We start from the raw sequence: 7,340 nt of genomic DNA on the forward strand, positions 1-7,340 counted from the left end.
TTAGGTTATCTTGAGATAATTTCGGGGCTTTTAGTGTCCTCGCGGCCCGGTCCTCGACCAGGCCTCCACCCCCCAGGAAGCAGCCCGTGACAGCTGACTAACACCCAGGTACCTATTTTACTGCTAGGTAACAGGGGCATAGGGTGAAAGAAACTCTGCCCATTGTTTCTCGCCAGCGCCCGGGATCGAGCCCGGGACCACAGGATCACAAGTCCAGTGTGCTGTCCGCTCGGCCGACCGGCTCCCCGGTTGGCTCCGTTTAGACTGAAATTATTGAGCTAAATCATTTGCTGGTAAGGAGGGAATTGATTACCATCTGTGATCGCCTCTGAGCAGCCAGCTGAGTACTACCCCCTTGTTAGCCTACTACCCCCTTGTTAGCCTACTACCCCCTTGTTAGCCTACTACCCCCTTGTTAGCCTACTACCCCCTTGTTAGCCTACTACCCCCTTGTTAGCCTACTACCCCCTTGTTAGTGTTAGTGGACGCTACTTGTGCAGAATAATATTCTGAACAATGTCATCCTGGACGTTAATAGTTATTATAAAGCATAAATGTTCACACTTCAATAAGTTAAATTCATTTAATTTGTCATTAACGAACAATATCTTAAGTCAGTTGAAAGCAAATAATTTAACATCATCCAGTGTTGTGTCTGGAACTTTGGGTTGTTGGGTCTCTTAGTCTGTTATTGTATATGTTGTATATTGTAGTTGTCGAGCGGCCATGAACAGTTCTTGACTGACGCATGATTCACTGTCGATTCTATTACAAATGTTGCTCTGTTGTACCTGTTGTTCTGTTGCAACATTTATAACAGAATGTTGTATTGGCTTTGTGAATTAGATTTTGAAATTAGGAACTTCAAACATTCAAGCTGGGGATCATTATTGGTTTATTAGAAACTCGTTCGTATTTGGAGTGAAGGAGTGGCTGTTGGCCATTGATAATTGACATTTCCGACTCGCAAAATGTTAACCAATGGGGTGAGGTTTAGGGCGAATGTCAACCAATCAGCGGCCGGATTTGGTTGGCTGCTGGTTATAAAAGGAACGATGAGACCAAAAAGTACTTCAGTGTGGTTTTACCTCACTTTTGGTATACAGTTCCAGCTTCGTCTCCTGAAGGTGAGCTGTATGTGGTGGATCATCCCAATCCCCTTTTGTTGCGTCCACCTCATTCCCCTCACCTGGCCCTTGTGTCTCCCTTCCCTTCCCTTCCCCCTCTTGTTTACGTCCCCCTCCCTTGTAGCTCCCTATTTTCCCTTTTCCTGGTTCCCCAGACTGTTACTAAGGAAATGTATGGGGTAAAACTACCATTTCAGATTTGAATTGACGAGTCGAAGGTTGGGTTAAGTGCACATAATGCTGCGTGTGGCACTATAACAGACCCAAACTGTCCTGTGACGCTCCTCTACCCCACTTGTCATGTGAGCGGCTAGCCCTTAGCGTCTGGCCTTCTTCCTTAAATTCGGTTAAATTTATTACAAATTTCTATAAGTGTACAATGCGGTCACTAGTTAAAGGTTAAAATTACGAAGTCAAAACTGAACTTTAGTCATGTTTTAATAACATGACTTACATTCAACAGGCCAGAGGTGTAATTCTAGTAATGGGGTAACTAGTGAAATTTGCTACAAACCGGGATATGTTAATCCTCTAGAATGTCCATCTATGGTGCTTTACCATCAACACTAATTAAAAAATAGTCATATATTAATCGTAAAATTGCATTAAAGTAGACTATCATTTCGGTAGATTGTATTACTCATGAATTCAGTGTCTCGTGTAAAATTATAAAATATAAAAAATTAACGGAATAATTCGTCCTGATCATTGCACGTGAAGGATAGTTAACTACCGGTTCCTATAGTGGTGAAATTATCAGCACCTCGGGGGGGGGGGGGGGGGTCTAAACAAGCCAGCCAGAAGTTTGACAAACGCGCCTTGAGTAAAATACAGATGCTAGTCTCCGGACACTTTCCCCCACAGTGGCTTGCTCCAGCAGTTTAAAAAGTTGTAGTTTGGTAATGTACCTTATAGGCATGCACGTTGAATGTTTATTCCAGGTTACTTGGGTGGACAATGTTAGTATGTTAAATATGAAGTTGAAAAGCTTTTACTAGTGTAGAGAGAGGGGGGGGGGAAGTAAAATAAGTTCTGAGCAGTCAAACTGTTACTACAACGGTGTAGCATTAATGCTTCTTGTATACGTTTCTTTGCGCCCCCCCCCCCCCCAAAAAAAAAAAAAAAAAAATTGAGCCTCTGATTTGAGTTTTCTAAAAAATATCTAGGTTATATACAACCTTAGCCTAGAGGCTTAACAAATGGTTTTAGATTGTCTTTGATAGTAGTTAACGGATGACTACCTGATTTAAATTCAAAACGAATATCCTGCCTAACTTTTTCGTGTAATTATTACAAAAGATGGTAAAAATTTTCAATATTTTTATCTTTGCTATCCTTAACCATATTCTTGCACCAGGGTGAAGTCTAAATGCACTCTTAATCTTAAATTGGTAATTACTTTTCAGATTCCAGAATGCTTCTGCTTACAACACTGGTGTGGGGTCTCTGGGGTCTAATACATGGGCCCCGGCCGGCTCCCTGGTGGTGACAGTGGTCGTCTCCTGAGCAGAACCAGTTGTCGGTACAGGTTTTCGCTCCTCCTTTCCCAAACGTCGTCTTCAGGGAAAGCGTCTCTACAGTCCCCCCCCCCCCCCCCCCACCCCCTCCCCGTCCAAAAAAAGACCCTACCAGATTTAAAACTAGTTTCTTTCTAGTTCCATATTACGTCCAACAGTTCACTCTTCAAGCAGCACCCTTGTCCTTCCAGTTCCTTCCTGCATTTAAGGTATCAGAGCAACCATTCGCCCCTTGGCCCCAGCTCAAGTCTCTCAGCCTTCATGACGTCGGCCAATTCGACGCTCCATACTGTGGAATACCTGGTAACGTAGTAAGCAGGTTCTAGTTTGATTTGGTTAAACTCTAAATCCCATACATCAAACTACAGATGTCCTAGCTTGGAGTACCCAAAATGTAAACGCCCTTACATAATTACCTGTGTAATGATGTATGGGCGAAGAGGGAGAACGGCCTATTGACATAGCTCGAGTGCAGGGGGGAGTTGTGTAAAACCCTGGTTTGTGCCTCGGAGAGGCTGCAGGATCCAATAGGTTCGGTAGAACTTCGCTTTTAACTCTTAACCTTGTCGTAGCTCAGTCGATTAAGGCAGTGTCTGGGATGCTCCCGGACGCGGGTTGGAATTCTCGTCACGGCCCTTCTGGATTTGTTCATTTGATGCATAGTTAGTGTGATCTCTGTGTAATAAGTTAACTCTCCCCCTCCCGTCCCCAGGCTCGGGCGACCGCAGCCAGACAACAGGGAAGAACATTTATAACGACGGCATAAAGGTGCTTTAATATACATACTAATCTCTCAATTTTTTCTTACAATGTATCTGTTAACATTTTAAAAATTTTGCTACAATTTACCTAATATTTTTTAGATTAAGGTCCTGCCCGAAACGCTGCGCGTACTAGTGGCTTTACAAGAATGTAACACAATGCTATATATCCTCACAAACCCAATGTACCTTCTTGTATATATATAAATAAACAAACGAATGTATTCGTCCCATCTTGTTTGCAGTAGTGTACCCCATAGATATTCTAACGTCACATAGTTTTCTGTTCTTACAACCCATTCTCTAAGATTTTCAAAGCCTACACTATTGTAATAATGATGCTTTCGCTAAACATATAAATGTAATAATTTGAGTATTATAATTTACTGAGAAGCGCAAAGATTTCTCCTAAGTGCTAACCTTTAACAGGATGCACTGTAGAATAGCGGTTTAAATCATGGGTTGAAACATTAGATGACACAGAATGGAGACTTGTAACTTTTTACTAAAATAGTTTACTCTTTACAGAAGAGTATTCGTCCGTCAACAGCTGTCATCTTCGCTGACGACTTCACTACAGTCCTAATTATGAAACCTTAAAATCATCCAAAATACTAAAATAAAGAACCCTAGGTGGTAGCTATGTACACCATAGGTGAACTATAAACCCTAATTAATAATTTGAATAACTATTATTCATTACTTATCTGGTTGACTTGAGGCAACGTTTTTTCTTGATTTTTCTGGAAATAATGCTGCCATCAGGCTGCTCAGAGGCAATCACAGATGGTAATCAATTCCCTCGTAACGAGCAAATGATTTAGCTAAATTTGGAGCACCCTGTGCTCGGTCCCACAAGGTCTCCGTGCTGTCCACGGTGCTCTGTGTTCCACAAGGCCGAATTACAGACCATTCCCAGGATGCACGAACTGTAAATTGATTGCTCTGGCAATTATTAATTAATATTTTTTTCACATAAAGAGTACTGTATTAACAAATACCCATCGGCTGTTTGATAGTGGGGTGCAGAGTGCATGTGGTGGTACAGAATATACGTGGTGATACAGGGTACATATAATTCATTGTCGGGACAGGAAGCCAGAGTGTATTCATACACATTAGACTAATACCAAGGGACCCCCTTCCCCCCAAGGCCGAATTACTGACCCCGCCCAGGATGCAACCCCACAATAAGCTGACTAACTCCTGAGTATCTACTCACTGCTAGGTGAACAGAGGCACTAGGTAAAAGGAAATGTGCCCAACCGTTTCTGTTCCGCCCGGGATTCGAACCTGGAATTCTCGATTGCGCGTAGAGAACGAACCCGACTGTATTACCGGGATTCTAGCACAGCACAGGGTGCACGTGGTGGTACAGAGTAAATGTAGGAGTAAAGAGTACACATGCGGATGCAGAGTACATGTGCGGGATGCAGAATCGACTTGAGACTGGTCCAGGACGGACCGAAACGTCGTCGTCCCTTCACCTTCTAATGTGTGGTCTGGTCAAACATACATGTGGGGGTACAGGGTACATATGGTAGAACAGGGTGCACGTGGTGGTACAGAGTGCATAGTATTGGACCCAATACCCATTCTGTGGGTGTTATGGTCCCTATTCCCATCCCGTGGGGGGGTTGTGGCTCCTATACCCATCCTCTGAAAGGTATTGGTCCCCATACCCATTCTATGGGCAGTAGTGTAGTGTTCGCTACTCTATCCTTTTTCTATAATACATAATGTACGATCTATTTTCTTAAATTTAGAGCATATCTTATTGTATATATCCAGTAATATAATTTGGCACCAATGAAATGTTTTATTTATAAATACTGTACAAGAGTTCTTAGATTCTTGTACAACCACTAGTATGCATAGCATTTCGGGCAAGTCCTTAATCCTATGGTCCCTGGAATACGACCCCGCGAAAAATCATTTAACAACCAAGTACCCATTTTACTGTTGAGTTTAATAGAGGCTACTGTTAAGGATTTGTGCCCCAGTCAGTCCTCCCCGGCCAGGATACAAACCCAGGACAAAGCGCTCACGAAGCGCCAGGCGAGTGTCTAACCACTACACTACGGGGATTACCAAGTATCTAGAAATATCTAGATGTAAGAAGATATATCTATTAGATGTATATCTAGATGTAAATATCTAAAAATATTTACAGATAATAATTCATGGAATAATTATTATAATTTACTACCAAGAACTACCAAGGTTTTTCAGAACTAAACTACGAGCCTTCAATAGGATGTAGCTGATCCATGATATTCGAATAGGCTGGAAAATATTACGCAAATTTCTCCTTCAGAAACTTGTGTAAGGAATCATTCGGATCCTTGTATACCTCATATGTCAGACCAATATGCTGCTGAAATATGCTGCTCCATCCTAGAGTCCACATCTAGTCAAACACAAAAGTCAGAAAAGGTACAGAGGTATGCCACCAAGCTAGTCCACAAGCTGAGAGGTATAAGCCTCACGACACTGGAAGACACAAAAATTAGGAGACATAATCACTACCTATAAAATTCTCAGAGGAATTGACAGGGGTAGATAAAGATAAACTGTTTAGCATTGGTGGGACACAAACAAGGGGACACAGGTGGAAACTTGGTACCCAAGTGAGCCACAGGGACTTTTAAAAAGAATTTTTTCAGTGTCACACGAGTAGTTAACAGATAGAATGCATTAAGCATTAATATGGTGGAGGCTGACTTCATACAGTTTCAAATGTAGATATGATAGAGCCTAGTAGGCTCAGGAATCTGTATACCAGTTGATTGACAGTTGAGAGGCCGAACCAAAGAGCCAGAGCTCAACCCCCCCCCCCCCATCTCCCCCGGCAAGCAAAACTAGGCGAGGACACCAGAAGTGGGAATGGAAAATTACAATTATCATTCAAAATTGATCGAACAGACTATTCTGGTGTCTACAGCGATGGGATGGGTACTATGGTACATGAGGAAGGGTTGGTGCCTGGTGATAGCCAGTAACTGTAAATCTACCACAGGAAAACTGAAAATTAGCAGCAAAGGAACTATGATCATTATGTGAAATAAGTACTATGCTATCCTGAAGACAGGTTGAATTCTTGTTTACCTAGCAGTAAATAGATACTTGGAAGTTAGGCAAGTGTTGTGGGGTTGCATCCTGGAAGGGTCAGTAGGTCGACCTTGGGGAACCTCAATACAAGCCTAAATACACACACTTCCTGTCACCAACAATGGGTATTATCTCTTACAATTACTGTACTACACCCCTAGTCTAGGCTGCATCCATCATGTCTTTACGCAGTTACGGTAACCATTTTAAGGCAGTAGCTCCAGGTGATGGTTTATTACTTTGGGAGACAGGAAGGTTGTCAGGCATATCACAGTCCCCTAGGTAATGACTTACCTTTCCCAGGATGCAACCCACAACAGTTGCCTAACTCCCAAGTATTTATTTATGCTAGAACACTTGCATCAGGTGTAAGGAAAAGTGCTTAAATGCCTCATTTTGCTTGGAATCAATCTCGAAACCATTAAGGTTCACCACTCTATATCAATACTCTTCAAGATAACCTTACCCGACCTATTCTAACCTGACCTGACTAAAATATGATACTGTAAAATGTTTCTTTTTTCTTTATATATGATATGCACGAGATTTTATCCAGCTCAGATTTTAGGTTCTACTGGCACTGCATTACTAAGAGTCGATTCCCTTAGTTGCTTATCCAGCTAGGGTCTGGGTTCACCTGGGTCACAATTCACAAGTTAGGCTGTACTGGATCTGTTATGACAAGTAACTTTGCAAATGGTCTTACCATACAGTTGGGATAGAGAGAGAGAGTGAAGAGTTTATCTCAATCCACCAATGAGTAACCAATATTAGGATCTCATAAGTGTTGTTGGTGTGGTTCTCTACTCGCAATTGGTGATCCC

At 42.2% G+C, this 7,340-nt stretch overlaps 1 long non-coding RNA gene across 1 annotated transcript; it reads left to right on the forward strand.

Moving 5' to 3' along the window:
• Positions 1–564: 564 nt before the first annotated feature.
• Positions 565–5,214, forward strand: LOC138366598 (uncharacterized). The gene is made up of 3 exons (XR_011229173.1): positions 565–1,127; positions 2,534–2,947; positions 3,934–5,214. It is a non-coding gene; the product is annotated as an uncharacterized lncRNA (long non-coding RNA).
• The last annotated feature ends 2,126 nt before the right edge of the window (positions 5,215–7,340 follow it).

Source organism: Procambarus clarkii, chromosome 20 (assembly GCF_040958095.1).
Source record: "Procambarus clarkii isolate CNS0578487 chromosome 20, FALCON_Pclarkii_2.0, whole genome shotgun sequence".
Taxonomy (NCBI): domain Eukaryota; kingdom Metazoa; phylum Arthropoda; class Malacostraca; order Decapoda; family Cambaridae; genus Procambarus; species Procambarus clarkii.